A 20,003-nucleotide genomic window follows, 5' to 3' on the forward strand; every position below is an offset into this window, starting at 1 on the left:
AGACAGGAAGCAATAATACATGAGTATCAGTGTCAAACGTCACTTCCATCCTGTCCCTCCACAACACATGGGTGAATGCACGCAACACACATGCAGAAACAGGCACGGCGCCTGCAATCAACATCAGCATCCATGTACAAGGGCCTCTATTAACCAAAATGTTGCCTTCAAACTCACATGCATCATGGCTCACACTGATCCCATGCACACACATCACCGGAGGGTCATGCATCATGGCTTGTACACCACAGACACAGTGGATAGACACAGTGCATACAACGGTGACCGCACTGCCTGAGTGAATCTATACATCATCACGGACATGTGTCATGCATCCATGGCGTTTCAAAGTCACACACACACTTCTCAGACACACACACACATGTGCACCATACATGTACATACATGACAGCAACACCCATCCCTCACACCCCCTCCATGTCCAAGAACAGACACTGGCATGCTTTCATGTGTGCATTTGGCATACAGCTCCCCATGTTGCATTGTAACACATGCACCAACCATGTGGTTCACACATTACTGGTCTCACATGCATGACCATGATGTCCCTGCACACACACATCCATACATGGCCTATGTCACACATACAGGCAAGTATCAGACTAACAGCACACTGCAACATGCCCTGTCTCACATACCAATGCTTGGCCACTCACCGCTCAACTCCAGACGGGTCTTCCTCCAAAGGATCTGGGCATGGAGCGCTGGGCAAACGCGTTCCAGGACCCTCATCTGGATGTCACTCATGCTGACCCGGCCCCCTTCCGCGAGCCGTCGGGCCTTGTAGAGGGTCCTGGACCTGAAGTCCTCCCAGCGCTTCTTGACGTGCTTGATGTCGCGGGTTGCCACCCCCTCCGCGTTGATGGCAAACACTACGTCGTCCCAGATCCTCTCCCGTCCTTCCTTGTTGGCGCGTGATGTTCCGAAGAGGGCATCAAAATGCCCCAGGACATGCTCCACCAGGACACCAACTTCTTTCAAACTGAAGCTGGTGGCCCTCTGTCTCTCTGGCTGGAGGTCGCCAGTGGTCTCAGATGGTGTTTGCCCCGACATGGCGACCCCCTAGGCAGGCGTGGGTGGGCAACTGGGTCCTGGGGCTGGGCTGTGGAGCGATGGTATCCCAGTCAGGAGTCTTCTGTTCCAGCAGGGGTGGACACAGCAACTGGAACCCTGGCTGACGTGCAGGCACCAAATAGCAGGGCATGTGGGCAGCAGGCAGGCAGGCAGCAGCAGATGGCAGTTGGGAGCGTGCTCGGGGCTCTGGGGGGCAGTAATTCGGTCTTCTGGGCAGGAGCGTGGTCTTCCATGTGTTATTGCGTGGCCAGCTTGATACAGAGTGATTTGGCACGTCTGTGTGTAATTCGAGGAAAGGCCCTTAGCACGTAAGCACATCTGTGACGTTACGCGCGCGGGCGTTTCCCTCGTGATGTGGGCATAGTGGTTCAGCGCGTGTGAAAAAACTGCACGTCCACGTGTGAATGCGTGTAATCCGAGGAAAGGGCCTACGCGTAAGTGACATGACGCGCGCGGGCGTTTCCCTCAGCACGGGTTAAAGGTGAGCGGGGCCAGCAGTTCGCTGTACGTGCCTTTCGTGGAGACCGATGTGTGTTGCTGCTTCGTGTTGTTTCGCGCACCATCACAACTTCACAGCGGATAGAGGACGTATCTCTTCTTTTGGCGGGGTATTGGCTTTGTGTGTTTTTCATTATCACGCTGGTCAGACGGTGAGTGGCGCACGCTATTTTTCCTACTGCGGGTGCCCCTGTGTATTGCACCCTTTTTTGAGGTCATAGTAGCCTGCGTGTCCCACACGTACAAGTTTTTCGTGTTACTGGGTGCCACCGCGTACTGCGGGAGGTTGATTCCACGCACGTAGGTTGCAGTGTTGCGTGCACGGTTTTACTGCAGTTTTGGTGTGCCTGAGCGTTGCGTGACCCATCACTACATCACCGGGGTCACATACAGCCTTGCAGGTGCAGGGGGGCTGTTAACATCTTGCATCCCACCCCCTTCACCCCAATTGCCCAGGACAATTGTGGTGTACACCTCGTATTGGCACTCCTCCATCTGTGCCGGCACTACTCCAACTGTGGCTTGGTTGGGAGGCCACCAAAGGTGAGGGGCGCCTCAGCTGGGCATCCTCCTCATGGCGGGCGTGGTCAGGGACGTGGCCGCAGTGACCAGGGAGTAGGGGGACTCCAGGGGTTACAGGGTGGCCGCAGAGGGGGAAGAGGCAGGGGTGCGCCACTTGAGCACGATGTTGTGCCATGTGTCGGTGCAGTCTTGCCACCACCCCCTGTGGTTCCGGGAGATGCAGCTTCTGCATTTGACACTGGCGCCTGTGTGACCCGGCAGTCTGTTTCATCGACTGCCACGGGCTCAAGGGTAGTGGTAGCTGCAGGTGCAGCTGTGGACACCACCAGCCAGGCTCAGGGTCTGCCAGCGCAGGCTGCGTTGGCACTTGAAGAGCCCTTGGAAGATTTCCAACAGGCCAGGAGGGAAACCGTAGGTGCACGCAGGGCTGCCCTGACCAAGACACGTGTCCCTGGGGCAGTAATGTCATCTGCTGCCCCGACCAGCCTGGTGTTGGCAAGTGCAGGGGCAGATGCAGCCAACAACACCCCGGTTGTGAGTCTACCAACCAGGACAGTCGCGGTCAATGACCCTGCCATAGCGGATGTTGCTGCTCAGGGCCCATTAGAGGGCACCCAGCTGCCACTGACGCAAGTCAGGCCTTTGGTCGACCCTCCACCTGCCACTCCCTTGGCTCAATCCACCGGTGCTACTGGCCATAGTGATCAGGGCGGCATTTGCCAGCCAGGGTCTGCGCCACAATCCAAGAGGAGGAATGTTGCACCTGTAGCACAGGCTGGGACCCCACAAACAGCCAACCTCCAGCACGTCGAGGAAGAAGCCTTTCTGCAACCAGGAACTGGACTGCCTCGTGGACTATGTGCTGGGCCACAGCCGTGACATGCTAGTGGGTCCTAATTGTCAGACTACGGCTGCCCACCGTGATACCCACTGGAAGCAAGTTGCGGAACATGTGAGTGTATTTGGCCATGAGGTGCGCACGGCGCAAGAGTGCAAAAAGCGCTGTAATGACCTTAAACGCAGCGCCAAGGCTAAGCATGCCTCAAATTACAACTTGACTCTGGTGACTGGCAGTGGGCCTGCAGCTGAGGAGGAAGACCTCACTCCGCATGAGTCACTCATTGCAGAGTTCATACCATCTGAATCGGTCGAAGGAGTGGGAGAGATGCCGGACTTTGGTGCCCAATCCAGTGAGTGTTGCTGCGTGTTTGTTGTGGACATGTATGATTCACTTGTGTGATGTGTTGTGCATGACTGCCACTACATGTCACATGTACATGGTTCTGATGTGCAAGTAATGCAATGCTTCCCTGATGCATGTCTGCTCTGCTGGATGGTGGACATGTGGAGCGGATGGGGACTGTCCGCATCACCATTATTGCACCCTACTCACATGCTGGTCACCAGGATTCCCCTCAAGTCCATGTTCCAGCTCACTGGCCCTTCAGCATGTAGCGTGGGGTGACCTTCCTCTCAGCCCAGGGACTATGTCATAGCATGACTGACGTGCATGTGTCCTGTGCCTGCATGCGGGTACTCCATGTAGGCATGCTCCCTTGCCCCTCCACCCCCACCTCTGCACCCCAATTCCACCTTAACACTGGTATGCTTCAATTTTGCCTTTGAGTACTTCCCTGTTCATGCGTCCTATGTACATGCTGACTTCCAGCAGCCAATCTGCCAGACATATGCTGTGTGGTACATCCTTTGTACTTGACGAAGGGTGTCTCACTTGGATTGTGCAGAGGTCATATTCCCAGCAGGGACATGAGTGCCCATTCATGCTCTATGTGTATTCCACACATGCCCCTATGTGTCCTTGACTGGATGATCATTGTGGTAGGAGTCCAGGGGGACCTACATTGCATGGCATTTCAGCAGCCTTCCCATTTCCACTCTGGCTCAGTCCTGCGTCACACACATGTTTAGGGTGTGACGGTCTGTGTGGGTCACAGGCCGCAGCCTGTTTAATGGCCAATGACTCTGTCCAACTGGTGTAGTGTCTTCTTCACACGTGGGTCTACTCCAAAGGTTTCATCATGTGTCCTGCTTACTGTCCCATCATCATTTGCTGTGTTGTCACTTGACTCACATGATGCAGTTGATGCTAGTCAACACTGTCTGTCAATAAACAGGTCTATGTTCAGCCTTTTGATACCATGCTAGGCATCCCTGCATTTGCACTTGGGGGGAGGGGTGGTTTACTTGTAGACATGCTACCCATTGAATGCACATTGCACGTGATGCCTGAAGTTGACCTTGCACTGCCTTCACATTTTCTGACACACATCATGAAGTTCTTGTACATGTAGATAGTGAGTAACGTACATATTTGCTGCACTGCATCGACCCACTTCAGTGCAAACTGACACCTTTCGACATGCCTAATCACAGAAGCAATTTCAAGTTGACCCAGCATGCATGGCAGGTTCCATTTTGTGTGTGACATGTCTGCTTGATGTGTTTGGTGTCTGTGTGTGTGTGTGTGTTGTGTGCTTCTAAAATGTGTAGTGACCTTTTTTCTCTCTACTTTTCAGATGATGACGCAATGGAGCCAGAGGATGGTGTTATCATGCCAGGCACAGGGTTGTCATCACTACAGCAACCCGGCACAAGTGGGGGTCGTGGGGTGGTAGGCCACAAAAACCCACATGTGCTACAGTCCATCTTGTCTCTGGCTGGCAATGAGTTCAGCCCTGATGACCACTCTGACGTCCATGTCGAGTTGGATGAGCATCAGGTCCATATGTCAGGGGTGAGTGATTCTGATGTGGACACTCCTCTGTCTGCGACACCTGCACTGAGGGGTCAGACAGTCTTGGAACCTCTGCCTGTGGTAGATCGGGACGCAGGGTCACCCTCCACACCAGTCACTGATGTGCCTGGGCCATCACGTCGACGGGGGCATGTAGTCGTGCAGCCGCGGGCGGTGCCAACACAACGAGGACACCCAGTCCTTGGATCCCGCAGGGGTCAAGCCCAGCAACGCGGTCACCGCAAGCAACCGCAGTATACTGAGTGGAAGCAAGACATGACTGCCAATTCTGAACGGCAGTGGGCAGCAATGGAGAACATCGCTGAGAGCATGGAGCGTGTGGCCCAATCCGTGCTCCCCCCTGCTAGGCAGGTGCTTCTCCAGCAGCAGGCGGCACAGTCCACGGCCCGCTCGCTCAGGCTGGGCATGGCGGCCTCAGACAGGGCACGCCAGGCTGAAATGTCATCTCTGCGTAAAGCAATTGCTGCTCACGCAGAGGCACACATGGAGGCCCTGAGGCAAGAGTATGCTTCCCTCAGATCCACTCTGGGTGTCCTTCTGATGTCCCAGAGGGAGCGGGCAGAGGAGAGGTTTGCGCAGCTTGAGCGTACCATCTCAGCTGAGCTACATGCTTGCCGGGAGGTGCAGCAGCTGTCCAGCCAGGCCTTGCAGGATGAACTCTGTGTTACACGTGCTACCTTGCAAGAGGAAGCACGTGTATCACGGGAGGTTCTGCATGCAGACCTACGTGTGATCGCCGCACAGAACCAGGCTTACCCGTCCGGCAGACTTGCTGCCGACGAGGGGCAAGCTGCAGCTAGGCATGGTCAGGCTCCTGTGCCACGTCCTCCTTTCCAGGAAGAGCCAGACTCGGACGACAATCTATCTCCCACATAGGTCGGGCTGTGCAGGCGTTGAGCCCATGGATGTTTTATTTTCCTCAACATCATCGCATGTGGGTGTTGAGCAGCACCCTGTACCCCCCCTCCTGGGTGCCTCCCCCCCGGGTCGTATGTGGCCATTTTTGATTTTTCTTTTAGTTTAGTTAGTTTAGTTTCATTTTGATAGTTGGTTTAAATAGGTAATGTAGGTTTTTCATAGTTAGTTTAATTAGTTAATATATTTTGAAATTGTTTGACTATTGTGCTTTCATGTGACGGTGTGGTGCTTTGTGGCTTTTGAGAGCATCCACTGTCTGTTCCAGCTGGGCCCTTCAAGCTTGTCTTGTGTATGTGTTTGCAGCTTGGGGTCCTTGACTCACATGTGCCACTCCTGCTTCCCTTATCCATGGGCTCGCAAGGATGGTTCGGTGTAACAGCCTATTACACAAGGGCTCTGGACTGTCATATCTGTGGCATGTCTGCTGCTGTGAAACTTGTGTTGACACCCTAGTGGGGATGACAGGGGTGTTATTGACCACTGTTCTTCATTCGCTAGATGGGGGGTTTCATGATTGATGTGTACATTCATTGCTATTCATTGTGTAGTATGTTTATTATCTATACTGTACATGTGCTTGTTGCAATTCATGGCATAGATGGTGTGTTCAACAGTTTGCCTGTGAAAGACGGACTGATGGTGTGATTTGTGTTGTACGTCTCTGACATGGTCCAATCATGTAATGCCTGAAGAGACACACATAGATGATTTTAAAGCATTAATCATGTGTTTCATGCCCTTTCTGCAGGGGGATGAGCCTCCAGACCACCTTTGCCAGCAGACATGGGCCATGGGCCATTGGACGTCTGGAAGCTGGACACATTTAGGGGTGCCGACATGCGCATGTGTGCACAAGCAGAGGCACAGGGATTGCGCTCATACATCTGAAAACAGATGACGTATTTCAAGGGACTACAGGTAAGGTGAGCAGGACAGGGGGGCCACAATGCAGCAGACCTTCCACCTGGCCAGTTGCAGATGCATGCTTAGTAGCAGCACTGACAGTGAGCTTGGACAAATATTGGTGTTGAAGCGCACAATACAGCTGAGATGCGTTGGTGGACTAATGGCTAGTTGATGGGAAAGTTGTCTGGGGTACCTGCAGGGCCAGTGGCACATACCCTCCGGTCCACCATGGTCCATTGAGGCACTTGTATTAGCCATGTACCATTCCGAGACATGGAAAGAAGCAGCTCACAGGGACAGACAGCAAGGGACAGACTCGTGTGCAGTGCATTTAATTACCATGTAGAATTTGACACATGCACTACCTACTTTTTTTGGGTCATGGTGGAACACGACTTGTTCTGAAGTCATTCCTTGCTAAATGCATCTGGCTGCTTACCCAGGGAACATTGCATGTTGTGTGATTCGTGACACATTGGTCTTCCATTTACAACGCACCCAGCGGCGCATGACTTACTGCATTGACTGTGTATGAACCATCACAGGGGTAATGTTACATATGGGTAGGAAGCATCCACACCAGATTGTTTGTTTGCAGAGTATTTTGTTACTTTGGGGCATATATGGTGCTGTGTTTGTGTGTTATAGGCACGCACAGATTAGTAACTGTGGCTCTCTTTGCAGCATTAAACTGCTCCTGTTACCGGACCTGAGAGTGCGCAGGCAGGAGGCCAGCACTCACCCCAGAGATAAGTTTCTGTTTGTCTTCCATTTGAGTCATTTGTTACTATGTGCATGATAATCAGGTTTGGTGTACTTGTGTATGTGTTAATGTGAGTGGTACAGTTTTGTGTATTTCCTACTTTCCCATGTGAATCCTACTCCCCTCTCCTGCCCCTCATTCCGGTTATCCAGTATAGCAATGCCTGTCCCGACTGCATATCCCTGACCCTCCTTCCCCACCAGGGTCTCAGATTCCTGTGTGAGTTTGACCTTGCAGGCACCCAGCCACGGTGGGGGTGGTTGGTTCGTGCCACTCCTGCACCTGTACATGGGAGCAGTGACAGCACACATCAGTTTGTGGTACATTATTCTGTGTTATGTACCACACATGGTACACATCCTGTTGTGAAATTCTTTTACTGTGCTACCTTGGTTGTTACGTCATTGTGGTAGTACTTTGGCTTTGTGACGTACTGCTACTTCAAGTCATCTACTGGAGGGTCTTCTGGTTTGTTTTGCTGCCTGCAGGCTTTTTGCTTGGCTTCTGTGGTGGCCTGCTTTGAGTTCTCTTTGATGTGGTGTTTTTGCAAGTCAAGGTGGCCTCTGAGGGTGCTGGACAGTTTTTGCACACAAGGTGGGAGATGGTGACAAAGGGGAAGGGTGATCCTGTGGCCAGGTCAACTTCAAGGATGAAGGCTAGATAACCCAGGTGCAGTTGTTCAGTGGGTCATGGTGATTTGTGAGGGGGCGGGGGTGTTTTGTTGTTGACAGTTGCCTTGCCCTACAGTGTGATGCACACCCTGACATTGTAATTGCAGTATCCTATGTACATGATGTATTCTGCTGATCAATGCCTGTTCATGTGTTGTGTTTACCTTTCAGGTGTGAGGGAATAGTTGTGGCTTGATATGCTGGGGTGTACACATGGTGAATGTTCACATGTGATGTGTAGAGGAAACTGATGGTCACTTGATTGCACATGCATATATTGAGTGCATATCCCTACTGGCCCACACACTCGCTCTATGATCCACTACATGTACAACAACCCTTCCATGTCCACATGTACACTCTGTTTGCCTTCTGGTGCCCACTGTGTCCCTGTAGTACATGATCTATGACAAATTGTGGATCCTGTACATGCGTAATTTGCTTTTTGATGTATTTTGTCGCTTGGATGTGATGCTCAGGGTGTGTGTCACACACAATGGCTGTTCACTATGCTGTGCGCTTAGCAGTGTGTTGCATGAGGTGGGCACGGCACACAGAAGCTGCAGTGTTGATTTTGCAATGCATAATGGGTGGGAGGTTGTTGGTCAGTCATTTCATCTGCTTCCATGTCAGGCATCATTGTGTGATGCCACTTTAGATTTTTCACATGTCAATGTGTACCTTTTTGGTACTGTGTTGGTGTATAGCTATTGCTTGCCATGTCATGTGGTTTGGGAGGGTTTGGGTGACATAGCAGTGATAGTCATGGCCTTTTTTGCAGGTCTGTGTGATTCACACCTTGCATGTGTGCCTTTTGGTCACACAGGATTGCTTATGTTTAAATAGCTAGGGATGCACACAATGTGGCACTTGCATGGCAACATTCTCAGGGTGGTAAGGTTGTGACAGTTGACTGTCTCTTTGTCATCATCGATTGTCACCTGGTATGTGCCAGCCCTGTGTGCACTCCGCACGGGTGGGAGTTTAGGTGAAAAATGTGGCCACAAGCTGGGTCCGGGCTGCCTCGCCACGTGCCCTGTCCCCTCCCATGGGCAGTGTCTGTGCCTGTGGTTGGGGATGTGGGGGCACCACCATGTCCACCGGTACACCCTGCCGTGTTGCAACATTGTGCAGGACACATGCTGCCACAATGATCCTGCACATTACTGGGGGCGCATAGAGTAGCTGCCCACCAGAGCGGTCAAGGGAGCGGAAGCGTGACCTCAGCACTCCGAATGTGCACTCCACTATGGCCCTGGTTGCAATATGGACAGCGTTGTATCTTACCTGGGGTGGTGTGGTGGGGTTCCGGATTGGCGTCATCATGTGGTTGCTCAGAGGGTAGGCGCTGTCCCCTGGAAAGGTGATGATGGTTGTGATTATTGGGCTTTGTGTATTTGTGTGTGTGTGTGATATGCATGCATGTGCACAGGCATTTGTACTCACCTAGGAGCCATGTGTCGCCATGCTGCCCAGCTTCCAGGGCCCGGCTCAGGGCGGACATTCTGTATATGAAACTGTCATTGGTGGAGCCAGGGTAGTTTGCATAGACAGAGGGGATGATTCCCTTTGCATCGCATACCACCTGCACGTTGATGGAATGCCAGTGCTTGCGGCTTCGGTTGATGTGCTCAGTGGCCCTAGATGGACGTAGGGCCACATGGGTGCAATCTATGGCACCGAGCACTTTGGGGAAGTGTGCCACCCTGTAAAAGTCCTGGACAACGGCATGCCTTTCTGCGGGTGTTCTGCGCATGTATATTTGCCTGCGGACTAAGGGGCGTGCTGTCATGATTGCCAAGACCTGGTGTAGGCAGCGTGACTGCGTGGCCTGTGAGACCCCCCCCACTATGGCAGTAGTCCGCTGAAATGACCCGGTGGCCAAAAAATGCAGGACATTGAGCACCTTCTCCAAGGGGCTCAATGCTTGGGTGCAGAGGGTGGGGGATGTAAGGTCATCTTCCCACTCCCTGACCAGGTCTAGGATGATGCGAGGTGGAAACCTATACCTGCCGTAGACCTGGTCGTCAGGCATCACAAAAAGGCTTGTCCGGGTGAAAAAATGTGTGCCCTGGCTATTCTCCTCCTCCTGCGGTGTCCCACGATCAGTGCTGCGACAAATGGGGCATTCATCGTAGTGGTATATACATGTTTGTTGTTTGCGTGCACATTTATACTGTGTGCGGGGACGCTTCCGCCTGCCTTCCTGTGGCAGACTCGTTGACGCCTATGCGTGCCTTTAGCCGTGCGCAGGTTTCCCATATTCGGATCCAGGAATACGGGTTGTTCGCGTGCATCTGGGCGTTCCGTGTAGTTCCCTGCAGTACTTCCCCAGTTACGCCTTCTTTTTCATGCGTTATTCCCCATTCCGTGTGTTACGCCCACTGTTCCGCCCACTTTCGCTGTGCGCGTAGCGCACGCCGTTTGATGAAGTGTGCGCCCGCGTGCGCCACACACGGATTTGGCGCACAACCAGTGGTATACACGTGCAGCGCCTTCCTTGAATCGCACGCGTGCGCGTGCTTTCTCACGCTTGCGCCACCTTGCGCCTGCTTGCGCTGGGATTTTCGGCGCAAGTTTGTTCCATGAATCGGCCCCTTAGTGAGAACATCTTTTTCCTGAGAGGAGAACAGACAGCTATGGCTGTGTGTGCTCGAAAACAGATTATCTGGATTTTGGAAAACTCATGGATACATTGGTTGAAGGTGCATGCAGAACGTTGCGGTATATCTGCAGATCTTGGATTCCCTCATGTGGAAGTGCACTGGCATGGAGTGCGTGGAATGAAGTGGCTGGACTTGGTACCTCTCAAGCTACTTTACAGACAGAGCGTCATCCTGATATAATTATCATTCTTTGTGGAGGAAACAGTTTAGGGCATGTGTCTGGAATTTCTTTGCAATTTGCATTGAAGGAAGGACTTGAGAAGGTCATGGACATGTTTCTAAATTGCCAAATAATTTTTTCTCGTATTGCGCAAAGACAAATGTGGCTCCATTCTTCTTTATTTGGTCCACAAATGGAGAAGGCGAGGCGCAATGTCAATAAGGCTGTTTGTGCCTTTCTAAGAGATGTTGGCATGTCCTCTTTCCACAATGAAAATATTATGTTTCGTAGCACATTCATTTTTCGCAGAGATGGAGTCCATCTTACATATGCTGGCAATCAGATTTTTCTTCGAAATGTACAAAATGCATTGCAACCTTTTTTGGAATTATAGTCACCTATTTTGCATTACATGTTGACGAATCCAAGTTTTTCAAACACACAAAACACCACCAAAAGGCTCCTTTCATAGCCACCACTTACTCCCAGAGAAAAGTGCATTGGTTTTGCTACGGTTGCACCCTAACATTTTGTCTGTCCTAGGACTGTCCGCGGACTTTTTGAAAAATGCGCAGGGGCCTACACTGTTTACTTGATTGTTCCATTTTTAAACTGAGAAAGGCGGCTCTGAAGAGAGCCTTTTTTAAAAAATGTTGTTGTTTTATATTTTTTTGTATTTTTTACACACGACACACTACGAGAGGAGGAGAAAGGAGGGTAAGGAAGGGACACCAACCACGGGGATAAGAAAGGGCAGGTGGAGAGAGAAAGATGTAGGGTGGGCCTTATTTAGGTAGGTAGCAGCTCTTCTGGTGCTCAGTGACCGCAGTCTCGAAAGCACTTCGAAGACTCTCCCCCCTGCAGAGTACTGCGTCGCAGTACATACACAATATTGTGACCCTCGAAAGGTAAGGGTCAACAGTATCACGATTGGCATGTGAAGCAGCTGGAGGATGCGCTCTCCCACAGGAGTGTCTCTTGTGGTGCGAGGATTGGAAACAGAGGATGCTGCGGAGGAACTCAACCTACTACGTTCCTTACATGGTACAACCTTGCGAATATCCGCACCGTGGAACTAAGTTAGGTGTCGCTTCATGGTTGTCGTACGAAAGCTGTACACACCAGGTCTCCCACGACTCAGCACCAACTTGCACTGTTTACAGGTGACCTGGTTCGCGCGTGCTTTTGGTATGTTACCATAAACGGTAAACAACCGCCACACCCACGACTCCCGGCGAGTGCTGGTAGTAGGGAGTTCCTCCACCTCATCCTCTTCATCCTCGCTCTCTACATCCTCACGCATATTCCCCTCTGCAGGCCCTTGGGGAGGTGGTGGTGGTGGAGAGTTTGGGGGTGGTGCTGAGGCTGATGTAGCAACAGCAGCCAGGGATGTCATCAGGGTCGGTGAGGTAATCTCCGCTAGAGCACAAAAGGCAGCAAAACTCAATCTGCAATCGCCAGAAGTACAATGAAGATGAGCTTGGGGGCGTGGCCTTTTATAGGGGTGGAGTGGTGCGCCTCGTGACCATATCGATCACTCAAAAGCGTTCAAAAAGTTCCAAACAATATGTGGAAAGCTTCGGCCATTGTATGGGACATGTGAAATGGTGATTTTTTATTGTAAAATAATTTGGCTTGTCTGCATAAGTTCTTTCGAAATGTTGGGGGAGCGGACAAAGTGCGCAAATTAGGACACACGCTCAGCGTGGGTGCGGTCACATGATGACGTCGTGAACACATCCGCGAAGGAAATGTGTGCCCGCAGGACACCACATGCACAGGAATGGTTGTGCGTATGCGCGCGGGTGTTCTATGGACAGTGTTCGGGTCCTGAACCTAATTAAAAGTGCGACACAAGTGAGACGGACAGTTACAGACAGGCGCGATGTTCGCAGGACTTAAGGGTCTGGTGCGCATGTGCGTAGATGTTCTGCTGACTCTACGGCCAGATATAGTGTCCTGAGTACACCTCCATTTTGTTTGCCTACAGACATGCCGGACACTGCGCCGGTTCTATGGACAGTTCCATCTTGGCTCTGGACGGTACGGACAGGTATAGTGTCCTTAGGACATCCATATTTTATTAATTACGGACAGGCTGAACAGGTACGCTGTCCGCGGACATTTTAACTCTTTTAAAAAAAAGTAATTAGACACAAACAATTCCATTAAAACTAACATTACTTTTTTTTATTCAACACATATACATCAATTAAGAGAGAGAGGGGGAAGCAGACACTGAAACAAATATAGGGGAATTATGGGTTTCCACAGGCTGGTTGTGAGGGGATGAAGGGATGGAAGTTTCGTCGAAACGTTTATGTTGTTCTTGAGGGTTTGGGGATAGTTCATTAGGAAATTGAAAAGGGGGACAGTTACAGGTAGTACAGTGGTATCTATTTTTTTCTTTGACGTGGTCCTCCACAAATTGCCGTAAACTATTGAAATTATCTTTGACCATGTCCACTTTCTCTTCTATGCATTTCAAGGTGTCTTGCACTGTGTCTTTTGATTGAATTTCTTCAATTTGTGTATGGTCTGTTAAAAATAAATATATATACGATACGTACACATAAAGTACTGACTATTAATTTGCATATGCAGAGAAGTGTGTACCATTATTATCGCTATCTTCCGACATTTCGTCATGCGGAAAATTCTCCTCCAGCCACTCCAAAGTACTGCACATTTCTGTATGGAAACAACAGAAATACATTATTTGTTCTGCACCTCATACAAAAAAGTATACAAACATATAGGAAAAATGAAGTTCACTTATTACTTTCTTGTACTTTGTATTCGTTGTGTTGTGTTTGTCTACTGTTGCTCCTAGCTGTGCAGTTTCTGTGAGGTAATTACGTTGGATGCATATCTTTTTTTGTTATGGTATAATTCATTTCATTATAAATGGTATTTAAATGATGGGCGATGTGTTAGACGTGTAGGTTCCACTGCTTATTTATTATTACGTATAATGTGTTTATGTGCTGCTTTTTAAACTTGGGCAGTTTTTATATGGCATGATAGAACAATTTCAGATACCCCCTTAGTGTTTGGATAGTGTTGATCTCATCCGCGCCATCCGCGGACATACGCTCAGTCCGTGGCCTTCAAATATCATTAGCGGGGGGGTTCACTATGTTCTATGTTACATGTATATAAAGTAAGGGAATCCTACTAAATATCTCCTAAATTCACATGATGAAAGTGTATATTCAGTAAGTTGCGCTACTAAAAACCTGTGAAACTCAGTAAAAAATCTTTGTTAAAGGGACGTTATGGTTAAGATGCGCTACTAAAAACCTATGAAATTCACTAAAAAAACGTTGTTAACGGGACGTTATGGTTCGAAGTAAAAGGGTCATTGGAATAAATATCATGAGCTAATTAGTGCATTAAGCAATGCATTGCTATAAATACCATTCTATTATGAAGTTCTATCCAGTATACTAAGCTACTCATGCAGAAACATAGGTATTCTGTGTAGCATACATGATGAAGGTGCACTATTCATAATCTTGACATGTTGAATAATGAAATAATAACTGCTTTCTTATTAGAGTTTTGCGTACTGTGAAACATGTAATAAGTAGCTAATAAAACCCACGTACTACGTAATTCCATTATTACTGACAAAACACAAAGAGACAACAAAACATACAAATATGAGTATATACAGGGAAAGTGAACTCAGCAAAAAAGCAGCAGTAGTACCAGAAAGTGTTCATAACGTGACTGATTATCTTTATGCATAGAAATGATTGCTCTGTTTCCAAGCTACTACTTCCCCTATGTATATGTATCACATGATGTAACTGGACACTAAGGAAAGTAGTGTGAGCACAATGTATACAAATATGAGAATATACAGGGAAAGTACAGTAATAAAAAAACAACAGAACCATCAGAAAGTGCTAATAACCCTACTTATTATCTTCATTCACAGAAAGGATTGTTGTCTTTCAAGTCTGTGTCTTCTCCTATGTATATGTTTCATATGATGTGACTGGACCCTAAGGGTATTACTATAAGAACATACTTGAAGAATAAGTGTACAAATATAGTACCTTTTCAATTTTTAGTTCCTGACTGTTACTGAACAAAACCATGTAGCCTAGATATGTCAGTAAAGGAAAAAAGGGGGAGCCAGACATGTGATGTCATCAGTGATGTCATCAATGACATTTGTGATGTCATCTTTGTCGTCCTGGGTGTTAGTCTTAGCAGTGCACGGTGGTGGCACGAGTTATGGTTGCTTAGTTTACCATAACTGGCGAATTTCAAGGGTTTTTTGGTTTTACTTCGAACCATAACATCCCGTTAACAAAGTTCTTTTTAGTGAATATATATATATATATATTCAGTGAAAAAGCTTTGTGAAAGGGACGTTATGGTTCCAAGTAAAACCGAAAAACCCTTGAAATTCGCCAGTTATGGTAAGCTAAGCAACCATAACTCGCGCCACCACCGTGCACTGCCAAGACTAACACCCAGGACATCAAAGATGACATCACAAATGTCATTGATGACATTACTGATGACATCACATGTGTATGTACTTTTCATGAAATATGTGTACAAGGGATTCTTATTATAATGTTGCGAAACAAGTGTCAAGGATCATTGCAATAAATATCATACCCTAATTAGTGCATTGAACGATGCATTGATATAAATAGCATTCTATTATGGGGTTCTATCTAGTATACTAAGCTACTCATACAGGAACATAACATTGTGTGCAGCGTACAAGATGAAGGTATAATATTCGTAATGTTAATAAGTTGAATAATGAAATGATAATTGTTTTCTTAATAGATTTTTGTGTACTGTGAAATATGTAATACATAGCTAATAAAACACATGTATTACATAATTGCATTACTATAGACAAAACACAAAGACACAAGAACACATACCAATATGGGTATATACAGGGAAAGTGAAGTTAGCAAAAAAGCACAAGTAGTAGCAGAAACAATTCATAACTTAACTGATTATTTTCATGCAAATAAATGATTGCTCTGTTTCAAAGCTGCTATTTACCCTATGTATATGTATCACTTGATGTGATTGGACCCACAGGGAAAGTACAGCCATAAAAATAAAAAAAAAACAGAACTATCAGAAAGTGCTCAGAAGTCTATTGATTATCTTTATGCACAAAAAGGATAGCTGTCTTTCAAGCTTGTGTCTTCCCGTACGTATATGTTTCATATGATGTGACTGGACTCTAAGGGAATTACTGTAAGAACCTACTTGAAGGATACGTCTACAAATAAAATAAAATGTTTAGTTTCTGACTGTTACTGAAGAAAACCATGTGGCCTAGATATGTCAGCAAAAGAAAAAAGAGTGAGAAAGGCATGTGATGTCATCAGTGATGTCATCAATGACATTTGTGATGTCATCTTTGATGTCCTGGGTGTTAGTCTTAGCAGTGCACGGTGGTGGCGCGAGTTATGGTTGCTTAGCTTACCATAACTGGCGAACTTCAAGGGTTTTTCGGTTTTACTTGGAACCATAACGTCCCTTTGACAAAGTTTTTTCCACTGAATTTCATAGGTTTTTAGTAGCGCAACTTAACCATAACGTCCCTTTAACAAAGTTTTTTCACTGAATTTCATAGGTTTTTAGTAGCGCAACTTAACCATAACGTCCCTTTAATAAAGTTTTTTCATTGAATTTCATAGGTTTTTATTAGTGCAACTTAACCATAACGTCCCTGTAACATTTTTTTTTACTAAATTTTAAAGGTTTTTATTAGTGCAACGTCACCATAACATCCTTTTCAATAGATGAAGACCACTAACATCTTATGTCCTCAAAGTGGGAATGCCGGGTGGTAAAAAAAACAAAAAGATTTTCCTTCCTACACCGGGACGGAAGGAAAATCTTGTACCAAGATGGCCACCATGGAAACGGAAGGCGGGGTGTATAAAGAACACAACAGGGCATGAGCGGGGGGTGGGGGGGAATAGGGGGGACACATGGGCATGAGCGGGGGGTGAAAGGGAATAGGGTACAAACGGGGCATGAGCAGGGGGTGGGGGAAAAGGAAGGAAACACGGGGCATGAGCGGTGGTGGGGCGAACACGAGAGAGACACGGGGCATGAGCAGCGGGTGGGGAGGAACATGAGGGAGACACAGGGTATGAGCGGGGGGTGGGGAGGAACAGGAGGGAGACACAGGGCATGAGCGGGGGGGTACAGGGCACACACGGGACATGAGCGGGGGTGGGGGGGAAAGGAGAGAGACAAGGGGCATTAGCGGGGGGTGGGGCCAACAGGAGAGAGACACGGGGCATGAGCGGGGGGTGGGGAGAACAGGAGACAGATACGGGGCATGAGTGGGGGGGTGGGGAGAACAGGAGACAGCACGGGGCATGAGCAGGGGATGGGGGAACAGGAGACAGATACGGGGCATGAGCGGGGGTGGGGGGCAACAAGAGAGACACGGGGCATGAGCGGGTGGGGGGAACAGGAGACAGACATGGGGCATGAGCGGGTGGGGGGAACAGGAGACAGACACGGGGCATGAGCGGGGGGTGGGGGGCAACAGGAGATAGGCACGGGGCATGAGCGGGGGGTGGGGGAACAGGACACAGACACGGGGCATGAGCGGGGGGTGGGGAAAACAGAAGACAGACACGGGGCATGAGCGGGGGGCGTGGGGGGCAACAAGAGACAGACACAGCACATGAGGGGAACAGGAGACAGATACGGGACATGAGCGGGGGTGGGGAGAACAGGAGACAGACACGGGGCATGAGCAGGGGGTGGGGGGAACAGGAGAAAGACACGGGGCATGAGCGGGGGGGTGGGGGGAACAGAAGACAGACACGGGCATGAGCAGGGGGTAGGGGGCAACAGGAGAGAGACACAGGGCATGAGCTGGGGGGGTGGGGAGATACAAGAGACAGACACGGGGCATGAGCGGGGGTGGGGGGCAACAGGAGAGAGACACGGGACATGAGCGGGTGGGGGGAACAGGAGACAGACACGGAGCATGAGCGGGGTGGGCAACAGGAGACAGACACGGGGCATGAGCGGGGGGTGGGGGGCAACAGGAGTGACACGGGGCATGAGCTGGGGGTGGGGGGCAACAGGAGAGACACGGGGCATAAGCGGGGGGTGGGGGAACAGGAGACAGACACGGGGCATGAGCAAGGGGTGGGGGGAACAGGAGACAGACAAGGGGCTTGAGCGGGGGGTGGGGGAACAACAGTCCCGGGGCATGAGCGGGGGGTGGGGAGAACAGACACGGGGCATGAGCGGGGGGGTGGGGGGCAACAGGAGACAGACACGGGGCATGAGCGGGGGGTGGGAGGAACAGGAGACAGACACGGGGCATGAGCGGGGGGTGGGGAGAACAGGAGACAGACACGGGGCATGAGCGGGGGGGTGGGGGCAACAAGAGAGACATGGGGCATGAGCGGGTGGGGGGAACAGGAGACAGACATGGGGCATGAGAGGGTGGGGGGAACAGGAGACAGACACGGGGCATGAGCGGGGGGGTGGGGGGCAACAGGAGATAGACACGGGGCATGAGCGGGGTTGGGGGGAACAGGACACAGACACGGGGCATGAACGGGGGGTGGGGAGAACAGGACACAGACAAGGGGCATGAGCGGGGGGGTGGGGGGCGCAGGAGACAGACACGGGGCAGCGGGGGATGGGGGGAAGGGGAGAGAGACACACGATGCATGAGCGGCGGTGGGGGGAGGAAGAGAGACACACGAGGCATGAGCGGGGGATGGGGGAGGGAGAGAGACACACGGGGCATGAGCGGGGGGTGAGCGGAAGGGAGAGAAACACACGGGGCATGAGCGGGGGGTGGGCGGGAGGGAGAGAGACACACGGGGCATGAGCGGGGGGTGGGCGGGAGGGAGAGAGACACACGGGGCATGAGCGGGGGGTGGGGGGAAGGGGAGAGAGACACACGGGGCATGAGTGGGGGGTGGGGGGAGGGAGAGAGACACAAGGGGCATGAGCAGGGGTTGGGGTTGAGTGAGAGAGACACACGGGGCATGAGCGGGGGATTGGGGGGAGGGAGAGAGACACACGGGGCATGAGCAGGGGGTGGGGGGGAGTGAGAGAGACACACGGGGCATGAGCGGGGGTGGGGGGGAGGGAGAGAGACACACGGGGCATGAGCGGGAGGGGGAGAGACACACGGGACATGAGCGGGGGTGGGCGGGAAGGGGAGAGACACACGGGGCATGAGCGGGGGTGGGCGGGAGGGGGAGAGACACACAGGGCAAGAGCAGGGGTGGGCGGGAGGGGGAAAGACACGGGGCAAGAGCGGGGGTGGGCGGGAGGGGGAAAGGCACGGGGCAAGAGCAGGGGTGGGCGGGAGGGGGAATGACACGGGGCAAGAGTGGGGGTGGGCGGGAGGGGAAAAGACACGGGGCAAGAACGGGGGTGGGCGGGAGGGGGAAAGACACGGGGTAAAAGCGGGGGTGGGCGGGAGAGGGAAAGAGACACGGGGCAAGAGCGGGGGTGGGCAGGAGGGGGAAAGAGAAACGGGGCAAGAGCGGGGGTGGACGGGAGGGGGAAAGACACACGGGGCAAGAGCGGGGGTGGGCAGGAGGGGGAAAGAGACACGGGGCAAGAGCCGGGGTGGGCGGGAGGGGGAAAGAGACACGGGGCAAGAGCGGGGGTGGGCGGGGGGGGAAGACACGGGGCAAGAGCGGGGGTGGGCGGGAGGGGGAAAGAGACACGGGGCAAGAGCAGGGGTGGGCGGGAGGGGGAAAGACACGGGGCAAGATCGGGGGTGGGCGGGAGAGGGAAAGAGACACGGGGCAAGAGCGGTGGTGGGTGGGAGGTCGCAAGAGCGGGAGTGGCCGGGAGGGGGAAAGAGACATGGGGCAAGAGCGGGGGTGGGCGGGAGGGGGAAAGAGACACAGGGCAAGAGGGGGGGTGGGCGGGAGGGGGCAAGAGCAAGGGTGGGCAGGAGGGGGAAAGAGACACAGGGCAAGAGTGCGGTGGACGGGAGGGGGAAAGAGACACGGGGCAAGAGCAGGGG

The sequence above is a fragment of the Ambystoma mexicanum genome, chromosome 12 (genome assembly GCF_040938575.1).
Source record: "Ambystoma mexicanum isolate Mex_15411 chromosome 12, UKY_AmexF1_1, whole genome shotgun sequence".
Classification (NCBI taxonomy): domain Eukaryota; kingdom Metazoa; phylum Chordata; class Amphibia; order Caudata; family Ambystomatidae; genus Ambystoma; species Ambystoma mexicanum.